The sequence below is a fragment of the Pseudorasbora parva genome, chromosome 5, assembly GCF_024679245.1.
Source record: "Pseudorasbora parva isolate DD20220531a chromosome 5, ASM2467924v1, whole genome shotgun sequence".
In the NCBI taxonomy this organism is placed as follows: Eukaryota; Metazoa; Chordata; class Actinopteri; order Cypriniformes; family Gobionidae; genus Pseudorasbora; species Pseudorasbora parva.
In genome coordinates, this window is record NC_090176.1 from 47,088,024 (window position 1) to 47,104,876 (window position 16,853).

At 37.1% G+C, this 16,853-nt stretch overlaps 1 protein-coding gene across 17 annotated transcripts in view; it reads right to left on the reverse strand.

Annotated features, from left to right (window-relative positions):
• b3galt1b (UDP-Gal:betaGlcNAc beta 1,3-galactosyltransferase, polypeptide 1b) overlaps nt 1-16,853 on the reverse strand; it is a 224,563-nt gene that overhangs the window by 102,166 nt on the left and 105,544 nt on the right. For 9 of the 17 annotated variants that reach the window (XM_067444550.1, XM_067444549.1, XM_067444537.1 and 6 more), the window contains one exon: nt 13,760-13,814. The gene's annotated coding sequence lies outside the window, so the exon portion shown is untranslated. Of the gene's footprint in view, nt 1-13,730; nt 13,815-16,853 lie in introns of all 17 variants that reach the window. The other 8 variants (XM_067444538.1, XM_067444548.1, XM_067444546.1 and 5 more) reach the window with 1 other exon arrangement.

Below are 16,853 nucleotides of genomic sequence, written 5' to 3' on the forward strand. Positions count from 1 at the left end.
CAATCCCAGACGGAGTGCTGAAGGAAAATAAAAATTGAGGTACGTATGGGGCAGAGCCAGGTTATAATAGGACCCCTTTAAAGTGAAAACTGATGTCTGCTGTAAATCCCAACTGATTACACGAAACAAGCGCATAACCATTTAATTGTCTTTGAAATTCTGTTTGCTCTGTATATTTCTATGACTTTGCTGTTGAAGAGTAATTAGCTGGTGGATTTACTTATTGTAGAGTTAACAAACGTTATCATTGTAATGTTTAAAGCGGATATCATAAATGGCAGTAGACCAGGAAGATTTTAAAACCAGCTACATCTAATCTAAAGATTTACATCTAAATCTACATCTAATGTAATCTAAAGATTCAGAACAACTAATTTTGTAATATTACTTGTTTTGTTTTCATCTGAAATATTTGATAATGTGAAACTGTTTTTGCACTAATGCCAGACTTCAATTCATTGTGTTCATGTTAATTTTTGTTCATTTGTTATGAATAATCAGATTTTTGGTTTGTGCTCCAAACTGAAAAAAGAAAACAATTAGATGAGATTAAGCACTTTTCAATAGTCAAGTATTTTATTTACTGAAATCTCCACACACTGGCCTTTTCACATGGCCACTGAATATATAAAGCACTGTTGTGATATTCAGTGTTACCGTGACCATGCCGCTCATATGACCCACTCCTACTCAAGAGGTTGAAAGAGTAAATACTGCATTATTTATCAACCAATCAAGTTTATGGCTGTCGAAAGTTGCTAACTGCTCTTTCTCCATCCCTGCTAAATGTAATCTGACTTCAAGGGCAACTGCTCTGAAAAGTCACTCCATTCAGAACATTTATAGAGCCGTTTAGGTTTTAAGAAATCCTAGAGACATTAATTACAAAATTTGCTTTTTATGTCAGTGTAATCTTATAGTACAAAAAAAAAAGCTAGAACTAATTCAGAATACGACCCCACATTAAAACCCTGTAAAAATCCATCTAATATTTTCTTTTACGGCTGTCTTGGCCACTTTAATATGTATGATCTTGTTACTCCTATTGCAGTACTGTAAGTTTACTGCAGTGTATAGTATCGGGAAAAAAATCGGAAGTCGTTCAACCCCTAGTTCACACCATATAATTATTGTAACACGTGTCAGAGTCGGCTCTCTGAGTTTACACAAATACTAAGAGGACATGAAAGATTTTCACAAATCAGAAACTCATAATTATGGCAATACCGTGAACATACCTTGAGTTCTGATCCATAATAAGAAATATACAGTATCTACAGCACAATAGTATTCCATTCTGAATACAGCTAAAGTGTACCATCAAGAGAAGCATTACAAGTATGCAATTAACTAAAATTTTGAAAGGTTATTTCACCCAAAAATGAAATTTATGCTGACTAATCTCGTTCCTCACCCGTAAGACCTCCGTTCATCTTCGGACCACAGTTTAGGATATTTTATATTTAGTCCGAGAGATTCTGTCTCTCCATGGAAAACGTATGCACAGTATACTGTCCCTTTCCAGAAGGACCAGAAAGCTAATAAAAACATCATCAAAGTAGTCCATATGTGACATCAGTTGGTTAATTAGAATCTCTGGAAGCATCGAAAATACATTTTGGTCCAAAAATAACAAAAACTACGACTTTATTCATCATTGTCTTCTCTTCCGTGTTTGTTTTCAAACCTCAAATAAAGATTCGAACTGTTATAAATCAGCAGATTGATTCATGATTCGCGTGTCAAACTGCTGAAATCACGTGACTCAATACGTGTTTCAGAAAACTATTCAAAACTTTTCAGATCACCCGATTTTTCTCAAAAATTACTTTGCTGACTATATCGACATCAAAATAGACTCAGAAATAGAATTTTGTATAATTGACGAGAAATTAATGAGCTACATATGTTTTAAGGTTTTTTAACAGAGAATATTGAAATAACAATAATTTTTTAAAATGTCTGAAAACTACATTTTGCTAGCATGGATCACAAATTATCATATTTACTCACCTTCAAGCCATCCTAGGTGTAAACGACTTACTTCTTTGAGTTATATGAAATAACATCCATCCATCATAAAAACGACTCCAGTGGGCATAAAACAAAGTGATTCGTTTTTGTAAGAAAAATATCCATTTTTTAAACTTTATAAACTATAATCACTTGTTTTCAGCAACGGCCGTACACGCACTCCCGAGAGAGTCGAGTTCCTGCAGAAAGGCAACCTTTGACCCGCTGTATAACGTAGCTCCTCTTCTTCTATATCAAAATCCTCCTACATTTTTCTTCAAAACTGACCCTTTTCTTCGTTTTGGACTCTAATTTGTGACCGGCGTTTTGTTTTCCTCTAGCCTCTGTGCTTCCGCATTCATCAATTCTTTCGTTATATATACATCATGAGTCAAATGTCACACGTTCCTTGCTAAAAGTCAATGAATATGATTTATAAAGTTTTTAAAATGTATATTGTTCTTACAAAAACCCATCGCTTTGCTTCAAAATTCACTTATTAACACACTGGAGCCGTTTTATGATGGATGGATAGATGCAGTTTTTGGAGCTTCAAAAACCCAGACACTATTGCCAATGCCATTATAAAGCAAGAACGAGCCAGGATATTATTTAATATAACTCTGATTGTGTTTGGCTGAAAGAAGAAGGTCATATACACCTAGGATGGCTTGAGGGTGTCTAAGTTATGGTATAACTTTCATTTTTGAAAACTATCCTTTTAAATCTTCTTCATGGAACCACCGAAGTCAATAAAGAGTGAGTGTAGATCTCAATTTGGCCAACATGAATCTTTCGGTCTCTATGCCCCGGACCACAATAATATGACATTTCTTTAATTACCTACATTAATTCACATCCAAAAGACCAGGACTATTGATTATTGGATTCAGGGATGAGGAGAGCGCTACTAATAGCTGTTAATCTCCACAGAGAAACAGAGTGTGTGTGGAAGGAAAAATCACTAGCCATAAAGCAGCACCACCGTCACAGTAAAGCTCACACAACATGCGACCCATGACGAGCTAGTAATTTATACACAATCCACGCCTCCACACACCTGCCCTTATGCTCCAACACATAACTGCTCGCAACTTATTCTCACGCAACACACGCCTACACACAACCCACGCTTAATTTGTGCTCACTAGTCAGTTTGGCAGAAAACAAAGGATGAAGAGAGAATAATTGACCAAGCTACAGATGAGGCATGCAGCTTTCAGCCTTTATTATACTTTCACAGAAACAGCAACAATATTTATCTATCTTTTATATCCTCACAGTTATCGGTAAAATCGCTTAATAGTTTAAACAGTAGTACTGCACATAAGCCGTTTTATGAAGACATTTGAGTCACCATGAAATCATGTGACAATTCTTATTTTTTCATGGGTAAATGCTGTATTTATTATGAATATTTTATCCATGCATTTATTAATGTACCATTACAATTTCATTTAATCATTTAGCAGACGCTTTTATCCAAAGCGACTTTCAACTCAGAGAGCAATATAAGCAAATAAATAAACAATGGCAACAGCCTGGAACGGTCCAGGAAAAGGTCTGTGAGAGGGATTTCATGCCCTTTTGGGATGGAACTACGAGGATCCTTTCACTCGCAGAACTCAAGCTTCTGGAGGGTGTGTAAGTCTGAACAAGCCAGTTTAGGTGTATTGGTGCAGAGCCGGTGGCTACTTTGTAAGCGAGCACCAGTGCCTCGAATTTAATGCGAGCGGCCATTGGAAGCCAGTGCAGTCTAATGAAGAGAGGCGTGACGTGCGCTCTCTTCGGCTCGTTGAGGTCCATCCTCTCTGCTGCTTTCTAGATCAGTTGCAAGGGTGTGATAGTGCATGCTGGAAGGTCGGCTAAAAGAGCATTACAATAGTCCAGTCTGGAGAGAACAAGAGCTTGGACCAGGAGTTGTGCAGCCTGTTCTGATAGGAAGGGTCTAATCTTTCTAATTTTGTATAAGGCAAATCTGCAGGACCGGGCTGTTGCAGTAATGTGGTCAGTGAATTTTAACTGGTCATCAATCACAACTCCAAGGTTCCTGGCTGTCCTGGAAGGAGTTATGGTTGAGGAACCAAGCTGAATGGAGAAATTTTGATGAAGCGCTGGGTTGGTTGAGTCCACAAGCAATTCTGTATTTGCGAGATTGAGTTGAAGGTGATGCTCCTTCATCCAGCCAGAAATGTCAGTCAGGCAGGCAGCGATACGAACACTGACTGTAGGATCATAATAATAATAATCACAATAACTTCCACTCCACCTGAAGCATTGGCAGGACAACTTGTCACTTACATGAGATCAACCAACAGCAAATGACAAAAATCCAACCATCCAATCAATTCCCATTGGAAAAAAGCAAGTCCCGTCCTACATTGTCTTGTTTAAGAAGGATATGTCACAAAAGGGAAGCAAATTTCATCCAGATTATAAGTTTTATTTTGTGATTTTATTGCTACAGTGTGAGGGCCCCAGATGAGCGCACGTCTAAGAGCCAATCACAATTTTGTTAGAGTCGCTGAGATGACAAATTGAGGCTGAAGCCACTTCACTAGGATCTAGAATGGGCCATGATTCACTGCACATTTATAGAGTGGCAGCCACAATGCCTTGTAAAAGTCTGAAATCATAAATCATAGTCAAAATAGTCCTGCTGCCATTGTCAAGAACCATAAAGTACAAAAAATACAACTCAGCAAGCAGCATTGGTTTGAACAGAATATACATTTTATGCAATTCTGTGTAAATTAAATACTGCATCAAACATTTCCGTTGTCATGATACCCAGTTTCCTGTCCGGTCTGCATGAAAAATCAATATGTTTTTTGTTGTAACTTTGTAAAAATTGTGTGTATATATAGACCCACCTACTTCTTAAGCCCAATGATATTGGACCACTTTTAGCGTCTCTAATTGTACATGTCGGTTTACCTACACTCTAAAAAATGATTCAGTGGCTCAGTAAATATCACAGTAAACATTAACTTTATTAAAGGGATACCTCACCCAAAAATTTTTATTTGATGTTTATCTGCTTACTCCCAGGACATCCGAGACGTAGGTGTGTTTGTTTCTTCAGTAGAACACAAATGAAGATTTTTAACTCCAACCGTTGCTCGTATAATGCATGTCAATGGGGTGTATTTCTATGAGAGTAAAAAACACACAGACATACGAATCCATATTAAACCCTGTGGCTCGTGGCCACGCATTGATGTCTTAAGACACAAAACGATCGGTTTCTGCAAGAAACCCAACAGTGTTTGTTATTTTTTTTACCTCATATCAGACAACCTCATATAGCATTCCCAGCACCATTACATAATATAATATAATATAATATAATATAATATAATATAATATAATATAATATAATATAATATAATATAATATAATATAATATAATATAATATAATATAATATAATACACATACATACATATAGACACCGTAGAGTCCTCATTAGTGTCTGCTCAGATCGGTCAAATGAGGCATCTATGTAAATATCTACGATTGCGCGTTTATTTTGACCTCCTTCGACGGAATAATGGTGCTGGGGAATACTATATGAGATTCGTCTTTAGTTAAACATACTAAAATATTTGACTAAAAATCAAACAGTTATATTTACGTTTTTTTCCCCCATTAAAATAATTTAGTATTTAAATAACCAATTAATTTCAAATATACTTAATATATTTCTATCAAAATACTTGAGAATGGAAAATAAAATCAATCTGTTTCAAGAACCACTAATATTACTTAATTCAAATCAAGATTATTAATATATAGCACACAGTGAGGAAACTGAGTAAGTTTACTCGATTAAACAATGCACCCCTCTTTAAGTAAATCATAGTAAAAGTTGTGTGTAAAAAAAAGAGTGTACCCCTAACTGATAAACACTTATTAAACAAGTTAGATGCTTTATTTTTACTTTTCTAATATTTTCTCTATTTTTTGTGAAAATAAATGCCTTCGAATCTGTGTTTTCCGTCATTTTGTCTGCCCAAACCAGACGTTTAGTAAACAAGGCCATATATTTGTACTTAATGTAAATGCCACTACTGGCATCTAAAATTTCTCTTTGAGAGGACCCACCCACAATTTTTTATTTATTTTTGCTTCCATGGTGTCTACATGGTTGTTTAAGAAATGAAAAGCTATCAATTAGGGTTAGAAAAACTTTTGCCAATCATATAACAATCCAGGAACATAAAAATATATATATATTTATGTAATTGCCTATTTAAATCCAAACAGCAACTTTTTTTGGCAGTGTATTTTCAGCTTTTTTTTTTTGTGGCATTTTTTCTATTTTGTCCAAAAACTGAAAATGCCAATTTTGGGGGCTTAAATTTCGTTGCATCCCTATATAATAATAAATATAAAATAGAATTATAAATATGACACCAAGATGGGATTTAGATTTGCACAGTGACCTGCTATTTCAATACGTAAAAATTAAAATGTTTTTATTTGATGATCAGTTTCCAGTCAAATTGTAACAGGAAACTTGCTTTGGAAAATAACAGAATATAATAAGCAGTGTTGTTACACTCATATTCTTTGTGTGTCTATGCATGCAATGAGAGCCATTCATTTGTTTGTCTTTGATCAGAACAGCTCTGCATAAGCAGGAGATGAAGTCTCTGATGATTACTCTTACTGTAGTACAAATCAGCCTCTCGAGAGCATAAGACGGCCATCACCGGGCATCAAGTAAGGTCTCTGAAAAGAAGGTCATTATGATGGAGCATGCCTACTTGACAAACGTCTGTGTTCTTTGCTGTACTTTTGAACAAAAAATGAAAGGATAAGGAAATGAGTGTTTAAAGTCCTTTGTCCTTTGATACACTGTAAAATGTCTCGATTCCAGGAAAATGCTCTGTTTCCTCATTCAAAGAGATCCAATTGTTCTAAACTATTAGTCCTGGCCACCTAAGCAACCTCTAGATTGCAAAAAAACCTGCAGGAATGGAGCAGCAAGCCAATGAAAGCCTAGCCAGGAAAGGAGACTTTCCTTTAACCTATCAAACGTCACAATCCAGCAGAAAGACAGTGACACAGAGGAGAGGCACTGGAGAAACACTGAACACGATCAATATGAGAAAAGTGTTTCCTATCTGCACAGCACAGACACAAAGAAGAAACCTCGAAGCTCATTTAAAGGTAAAGGACATAAAATTACACCGCTAGTGCAAACGCATACCAAATTGAACTGCAATCTGTTATTTGAGTGGACATGTTCAGAATAGCATGCTGCTCTTATGCATGCTGTGCATAATATTTCAACCCATAGGCTCACTGCCTCTACCTACATTTTAGCAAATCTCCAAAAACTGGCCTATGACCTCTATAGTAATGACTTTGACTAACACACTCACATTTTGATGTTTGCATCACTCATGCATGGCTTTTTACCACCACTCACCAGACATTTGATTTCAAACAACAAACATAAATACAACTTTGCAATATTCACATTTTCAGATAAAATGTTTTCGCACATTGGATATGCTTTTAAAGTTTAACAAAATATGCAAGAAGTAACATAATGTTGCATAAATGCCATCAAAGTGAATTGTCCAATGAGCCTGGGTTGTAATATTTTCTGTGTGAATAGAATACATGGACCAGGTACAAATGCCAAAATGTGTAGTACACAACAGAACATGAAGCATGCAAAATTGCATCCCTAAAAGCAATTCCCTAATGCCCCCCAATACACTTACTAGACTATACTACACTCTTAAAAAAATCTTTACTGGTGACAACATAACCTTTCCAAAATGTGCTTTACAGTGACCAAAAATGTCTTCCAATTATTAAAATGGTTTACATGGTAAGAAGAATGAATGAACCAGGAGTGATATCAGCTGTGATTTTTAATGTCTATTTTGACTGCCACAAGACATTTTTTACAAACACAAAGCAAAATGACATCACTTGCTAAAATTAAAAATACAATTTGATGAGGTTGTGTGACAGCAATGTCGAAACATATTCACTATATTGCCAAAAGTGTATGGACACCCCTCCAAACTATTGAATTGAATGAAAGATGTTCCAGTCACTTCCATGGCCACAGGTGTATAAATCAAGCACTCGGCATGCAGACGCTTCTACAAACATTAGTGAAAGAATGGGACGCTCTCAGGAGCTCAGTGAACTCAAGCGTGGTACAGTGATAGGTTGTCACCTGTGCCATTAGTCCATTCGTGAAATGTCCTCACTACTAAATATTTCACTGTCAACTGTTAGTGGTATTTTAACAAAGTGGTGGGAATTGGGAACAACAGCAACTCAGCCACGAAGTGAAAGGCCACGTAAAATCAGAATGGCCAACTTTCAGCAGAGTCAATAGCTACAAACCTTTAAACTTCATGTGGCCTTCAGATGAGCTCAAGAACAGTGTGTAGAGAGCTTCATGGAATGGGTTTCCATGGCCGAGCAGCTCATCCAAGCCTTACATCACCAAGTGCAATGCAAAGCGTGGGACGCAGAGGTGTAGAGCACACCGCCGCTGGACTCTAGAGCAGTGGAGACGTGTTCTCTGGAGTGACCAATCACGCTTCTCTGTCTCACAATCTGATGGACGAGTCTGGGAATACCTTTGGGATGAATTAGAGTGGAGACAGAGCCAGGCCTTCTAGTCCAGCATCAGGGCCTGACCTCACAAATGTGCTAAACACCCCCAAGCCTTGCAGAAAGCCTTCCCAGAAGAGTTGAAGCTGTTGTAGCTCCAACAGGTGGGCCAACTCCATATTAAACTCTAAGGAACCTAGGCATAATGCAGTATGTACAGTGCATCTGGAAAGTATTCACAGTGTTTCACCCTTTCCAAATGTTTGTTATGTTACGATTAAATCCATTATTCTTTTCCTCAGTTCTACAAACAATACCCCATAATTAGAGATGTAACAATACAGGTTTGAATATCATTACACCCCTACCCACAGTTGCAGCGTTTCATCATGGCATGAGCCCTTCTAGCCATACAACGACATTCACAAATAATAACATTATCTTAAAAAAATGTGGACAAAATTAGAAAACAAAAAGGAACAAAAATGAACTTAATAGCAGACTTAACAACAATGCAAAAACTGAAATATATACAAGCCTTCACTGTGTCCTAACCAAACGTGAATATATTTATTTTACTGTTTTTTTTTTCTGCAGCATTGCGGCTGGAACAACATACAAAATATGACAAGTGCAGTACATTTGTGCTTTATTTAATGTACAAAAAAAATGTAACGCGAGTTTGAATACCATTTTTCAAACGGTTTCAGTCACTCAGCATGTATTTGTAATCATGCTAAAATTATGTACGATTTAGGAATTCGATATTGTACTTATCAATTTCGTTGGAATTTAAATATCGAAAGTTATGTACAAACACTTGTCTGTTCTACTCATTTCAACTGACTGATTAAAAAAAAATCTATTTTCTATGACTTATAGCATTTTTTTTTTTTTACAGTAACGCAAATAGTTACTTTCCCTAGAAACGAGTTACTTTTATTATAGAGTAATTCAGTTGCTAACTCAGTTACTTTTATTATAGAGTAATTCAGTTGCTAACTCAGTTACTTTTATTATAGAGTAATTCAGTTGCTAACTCAGTTACTTTTATTATAGAGTAATTCAGTTACTAACTCAGTTACTTTTTGGAACAAGTAGTGAGTAACTATAACTACTTTTTTAAAGTAACGTCCCCAACACGTTGGGAATGCAGTCAGTGCGCTTGCAGAGAGCCCACGCACACGCTCTTCTGATTGGCCGTGATTTTTGATTGATCTCGGATTGAGTGTTAGCCTGACAAGCCAGACCCACATCAAGATGTTTGGTCTGGAAACTCACCATTGACAGCTCAATCCGAGGGGCGGATAAACGGTTGTCTTTCAAACTCCCTCTGCACGCGATAGGATAGCGCTACACCAACCAGAGCAACGAAGGTGAAACAGAGCTCTTTGACAGATTAAACATTCGCCGTATCCGGTCGACAAAACTCTGAACACATCTTCCCTTTTTAAGAATGACTTCAGTGCCGTTCTTTGTTCTTTTCTCAGAGAAAAGCTTAACTCCAAGTCTTCCAGAGTCGCGGTCAAAGCTGATTCAAAAGACCGCCGCCGTTCGGCAGTTTCTGTGTTTACTAGAAGCACGCAAACGCAACTCGGCCGTCGTCATTATGGCCCCGCCCGCCGACTCTATACACGACATGATTGGCCCGTCCAGATTGTGAGGAACACAGCTCAGAAAGGTATTGAGAGTTCCTAGACGACACTTGCGGGCAGATTAAATTTGCTGCCGCTAGGGTGCGTCTAGATTTCTAGGCTAATCAAGTGTGGTTTGCTGTTGAAAATCTTATCGCATCGCATCTGGTTAGGACACGGCGTTTAGTTTAAATTCCCTTTTCAAAGCTGCAACAGAACTACCGAGAAGCATCATTACCTGTTTATTTCCCCTGCTTGTCTAAATGCTAAAGGTGCACTATGCAACTTTCCGTCCACTGGAGGGCGCCTATTCTAAACAAAGGTGTAGTTTGATGACGCCAAGTGTGAGCGCAGTATCTTGGGACATGTGGTCTTCACCTCACAGCCGGTGGAAAATAGGACTCGGGCAGAAATCATGTTCATGGATGCGGTTACTGTAGTGTAAAGCAGAGCAGGACCGAGTGTTGTGGGGCTGAGCACGGCCGCTGGAGCGATTGTTACACAAACACACGCCTCGTGAGAACCGAGACTTTTATTATGACAGGACGGGACACAGTCGCCGGGCACTCGCACTTCGGCTTTTTCCGGTCAGGTAAGGCAGCTCTGTTTATCATATCAGATACATTTAAGTGTGTTTAAAATGATATTATGATGTTACTCTGTGTGTTCGCTCGGCGCTGCTGTGACATGTTCACACTGCTAAGAGTAAAGCGCTGCTGCAGAATAACACCGAGGGTAACGCAGATATGACGCGATTGACAGGCGACTCGCTCAAACGCTATGCTGAAACGTCCCGGGTCCTTGGTTAAAATAGCAATTTTCTCACAATTTACAAATAATTGGAAACATTTAGGATATTGTAGGTACTCAACTGAACAAAATATATAACACTGGCCTAGTGGTTTTTGGATATTTCACTGCAAAAACTGCCATACGCAAACGCCGCCTCCGGCCTACCCATAATGACAAAGTTTGTTTGAAATCTTTACCTGTTGACTACTTATTTCAGGTAGTTGAGGCAACTGCTGGTTGTAGTGTTTGCAATTTGTCATTAAATTTGCAATTCTGTTTGATGGTGTCACAGAAACTACACACATCACCTTTTAATAATGATGCTACTATCTGTTGTAGTAACCCCGAATTACCATAAATGACTAAGTTTACTACAGAAAACAAAATAATAATAATTTGTTACATTTTATACAGCGCTTTTCTGGGTACTCAAAGCAATTTACAAATGGAGAAGGGGGAATCTCAATGTCTGATAGGCACATTTCAGCGCACAAAACCTTTACAGACGCCTACTCAAAACATATGCTTGTATGCAACATTTGGCATTGATTACAACAGTTTGTCATTCGCATACATATTCACCAATTCAGCCAAAGGTTTTTAATGAGCACAACTAGTTTGCCCAAAGGTTCCACCAAACTCCCAGCTGACAGATTGTGCCTCCAAACCAGAGAGTCCTCTTTGTGCTGTTCTATTTGTAGACAAAGAAAACCCAAATGGTGAAATGAGAGCACTCCCCCAGTGAGGCGCTTAAAGTGTGGCTGACGGTTTAATGAATGCTAATTGCTCCTTAGTGAAAGCACGGGATAAAAATGTCCACACACACACACACAGCCGAATCACATATGCCCTGATGTATTACAACTATATGATCCCTCTCAGCCACATTTAGTAGAATCTCAAATCTTCCCTAACCCTCTCAGCAGAATAAAAATACAAAATACATGAACCTCTAATTTAGCCAATAGTCTGTCGTAATTTAATATACGATCAGATTTATGGGGCAACAGTGATTTTATTGGTTCTGTTTGCCAATTGGCTGCATTGTTGATTGTAGTGGGCTTTCATACAATTGTCAGTAAATCTCATGCTTTAATGTCTCCACTGAATATAGTATAGTCATAAAAAAGTGATACTACTTTAACGCAAATCTCAAAAGCCTGATTTTTGGCCACTCAGCTCTTTATATAAAGTTGGATATACTATAATATGTATGCACACTCTAAAAAATCTGAAAATTAGGCACAATGTAATGTGTAAAATCTAACAGAATTTTCCATATTTATTTTTTACAGGTGTTTTACCTGTATTTTGAATTTTGCACTTCATTGATTTGTGTTTTAGGGTTAATGGAAATGTCCATAAAATCAGAATATATTATATATATATATATATATATATATATATATATATATATATATATATATATATATATATATATATATATATATATATATATATATATATATATATATATATATATATATATATATATATACATACACACACACACACACTTTATACTATATAGCATATCTCAGCTGCTTGATTGATTGTATCATTACAAAATGTAAATTGCATGTAATAAAGCATTCATTTACTGTTAAGTGCATGTAACAGATGCAAATTAGCTATCTTAGCTAACTCTGGCACAACATTTGTGTTGTGAATGGTCCCTGTTAAATAAATAAATAAATAAATAAATAAATAAATAAATAAATAAATAAATAAACAAACAAACATGTGTAAAGGACACTGTAAAAAAAAAAGTTACACCAAACTTGCTAAATGCATAATGTATAATAATGAAGACATAAGGATATTATAAACAAAAACATGATTTTGAGCAAAGCTGCCTGAATTAATGTCTATTGTGAAAAGTGTTATAAAAATAAATTTGACTTTTGATTAAAGAAATAGCATGTCTTTCTAATTTGACAAGGAAATTTAGTTTGTCAGCAATACAAATTATTCTACAAATTGGAATAGTTTGAATAGATTCTGCAGCAGTGCATAATGCATCATGAGCAAAATGATTGATCATCAATGCGTGACTCAAACTCACTCAGCAGGCAGTTCCTTCAGTTCTCACAGGACATGAATCACATGCTTGTCTTCACTACTATTGATAGTGCCATATTGCTGCTCATTTGCATAAAGTAACTTTTCTCAACTTTTGTCAATGGACACACCCACATCACTGTGTTGCCAGAACTTATGGAAAAAGAATGACTTCCGGTCGCTGTATGTGTGAACGCCCCTGAATAATGTTAAGCAGGCACTAGTCTGCTCATTTCTAAAACAGGAAAATATAAATAATTTGCAGAGGGAGTAATTTTGGCCGATGCCCTGAGGTAATAACTTCGATTTATGGTGGAAAACTCAAAGGGCCTTTGAATTAATTCCTGTATCTCAGTGCGCTCGCTACAAAACACAAGAGAGAATGTGCAAGACATCACAAGGCTACATCTGAAGGTCAAATTTCAAAGTTTTTTCCTATAAAAACAGTTTAAAGCGGGCATATTTTTTGATAGCTATACGGCACATAAATAGCATACAGATCAGCGCTATAAACCAAAACCACTTTGAAAAAGGTTGATATATTTGAGAGTTTAGAGTAAAGAAGCCGAGAAAAGTTTGTTTTCTATTATAGAACAACTGTGCACTTTGGTACAAAAAAACAAAACAGCAATCCAACCTTTTCAGAGGCATTCCGCCATATCGTACCTCAGATATGACCTTCCTCCAGTATAGCATTGTCTCTCCTCTCTTCTCCAACCATCTGTGGAAAGACGACAAGAGGTTATTAGAGAGGGGCTGAGAATAGGAATAGAAAATATAGCTACGAGCAGCAATTATGGGACTTGTACTGCAGCAGCAGAGATGCTGTAGTTTTACAAATGTGCAAAGAAGCAGAGGATAGCAGAATTATTATTTGCAATTGACCACCAGGGGACATTGTCTCTCCCCCCCCATTTGTATGAGAGGATTAATGAAATTAAAAAGGAGGACATTTATTATATCTGACCTCGGAAAGATGGATATCACTGTAGCTACTCCAAAAGACTTTGATAAAAAAAATCTAAGTAGTGATGCACTGAATTTTGAACAACCGGAATATATATAGCCGAAACAACAACAAAATCGGGCTCGAATGAACAATTTTTAAAGGGCCGAAATAATTTACTGAAAAAAAGTTAGCCCTTTTTTTCCTACAATGACACGTTTTAACTGTGTCCGCATCTATTTCACACACACAACGTGGATAAGCTACAACATGTCAGCAGTGCGGATACTCTAAACTGTGACCAAATAGTCAAATTTGCTCAGTTGAAATATCAAGAGGCGGCTGAACTTTAGTATGGCTGGTTTAATTTATTACGTGAACACGACACTCTGAACAGCATTCAGAGTTTAATTACCAAAAGTAAATTAAAGGCAGGGTATTGGATTTGCTCCAGAAAAGTTTTTTTTTTGTTACGCTGGCTGAAAGTCACTTCATGTATATAATTGTTTGTGGAAGGCGTAGGACCATGAAATCATAGCACTTGGTCCAAATCACTAAGTCACCAAGCACCACAAACAAACAGCAGGCACCTTTTACAGTTCCTCCTCAACTAAAACAACCAGCTTATGCTGCGTTCACACCATAACTACTTTCATTTGGAAAAGATTAACCTGTGCTGAGTTGTTCGTAGCTCAAATTTATGTGTTTCAGTGACAACACTATCAACGATGAAATGAATCTGCAGCAGTCAGGGAGCATAGGTCAGTTGTTTAGGTTCATTATTATCGTAACATTATGTGCTTTGAGACATGATAGTGCAGGGCTATTCAAATCTAAAGCTTGGAACATACTCTGCAAGAAAAAAGAAATTTGTTCATTTTCTCGAGGTGGCAAGAACAAGAACAAAGTTCGTTCTGGCAGTACATTCCATACTTCAGGAGAAATGCAGGTGCCGATCATCTGCGTTTCTCTGCATTAACCACGCCTACTTTAAATGTCTGACCAAATCACACAATAGTTCTCAGACACCCGCAAGAAAAAAAGTTCTGCTCAGGCGATGTGTCGAGAACAAGCTGCGAGAACTCCCAAACCAGGGCTGCAAGAACAAAATGACATCATTTGGATCTCGCAGCCCCGGAAGCGAGAACTTTTTTCTCTGTTCTTGCGGAGTATGTTGAAGCCTTTACCCTGTAGGGCCAATGTGCTGCAGAGTTTAGCTCAAACCTTGATGAAACACACCTGTGATTTTTGTAATGATCCTGAAGAAATTGATTAGCATGTTCAGGTGTGTTTGATTAGGGTTGGAGCTAAAGTCTGCACCCTATTGGCCCTCCGGGGTAAGATCTGAATAGCCCTGGGTCCTATACCATGAAGCCGGTTTAGTTGTTTAGCCAGATATGTTTAAGCTCAGTTTGGGCCAATCCTGGGTTTTAGGTACCATTAAAGTGGTTTGGCTTTCAGCTGTGTTCATCTCCATAGGCAGGTTATGATCTGGATAAGAGATCTCAAATTGAAATTGGACCAATCAGCTTTGAGTAAAGTGACACACCTCTGATGCAATAAAGTCACTCGCTCCCCTGTTTCTACTCCATATTAAACGTCACTAGATAGCAAATGGTTTTTAAAGACTAAAGTGTCTGACTTTTAACAATGCTTATTTATAATAATAATAATAATAATAATAATAATAATAATAATAATAATAATAATAATAATACATTTTAAATGATTAAGATATAATTTAGGTAATTTTAGTGAATCAATCATTAATAGGCACTTTGTTAAAATTTATATAAATAGCCTATATAAAGTAATTCAAATAAGCTTTAAAATCAATAAATAAAGCTGAGCGTAAATATTCAATTCTCTCTAAATATCAATTAAACTAACTTAACTTTTACTTGCATTGACATATTTTTTTCAAATGTTTAAATTCTTAATATTTTTCAATCATGTAATATTCTGAAGAAGAGAGAAATTAATCTCACTCAATTTTGTGAGAATTGAATCTCTGTTCGCTCAGCATGTGATTGGCTGTTCACTGCTGATGTCACATCACTGATCCACAGCATGTCATTGGTTGTTCACTGCTGATGTCACAGCTAAACTCCTGACCTCAGGATCAAAGCCTGAGTTGACAGAGAAAGCTGAAGATCAGCATCATGGGACCAACAAAGCCTACATAGATTGGTTTGGTTTCGTTAAAGGGGGGGTGAAACACTCAGTTTCAGTCAGTGTCATGTCAATCTTGAGTACCTATAGAGTAGCATTGCATCCTGCATATCTCCAAAAAGTTTTTATTTTTTTAATAATTATATAAGAAAGATGCGCTGTTCCGAGTCTTTCCGAAAAAAGCCGAGCGGGTGGGGGCGTGTCGTGTGAGCGGAGCTAAATAATGACGTGTGCAGCAGCGCGCTGTGTGTTGAGTCGAGTGCATCCCTAACAGCGGAAAAAAACTTTATTCAAAATAAAAATATGGCTTTTAATCGGATACAGCCATACATCTATGATCCGGAATCAGACCCAGAGGCTGCAGTTGAACAGGAGCAGCAGCAAAAACGACTAGAGCAGGACGTCTGTATGTGGTAAGTTACAAGTTATACACTAACTATATAATATGCTTAGCGGCTTGTGTTATTTACATATTTATACTTGAATTATATCGTCGTATTTTTGTCTTTGAAGGTGTACATGTGGGAAGTGCAGTTGTGCACGTGTGTTTGTGTGTTTACGCGTGGTTTGTGTAGACAGTAAGGTGACTAAAAGCAGTCTCACTCACCCTTCTAACGTTGGGACTGCTCCATCCTTCAGCAT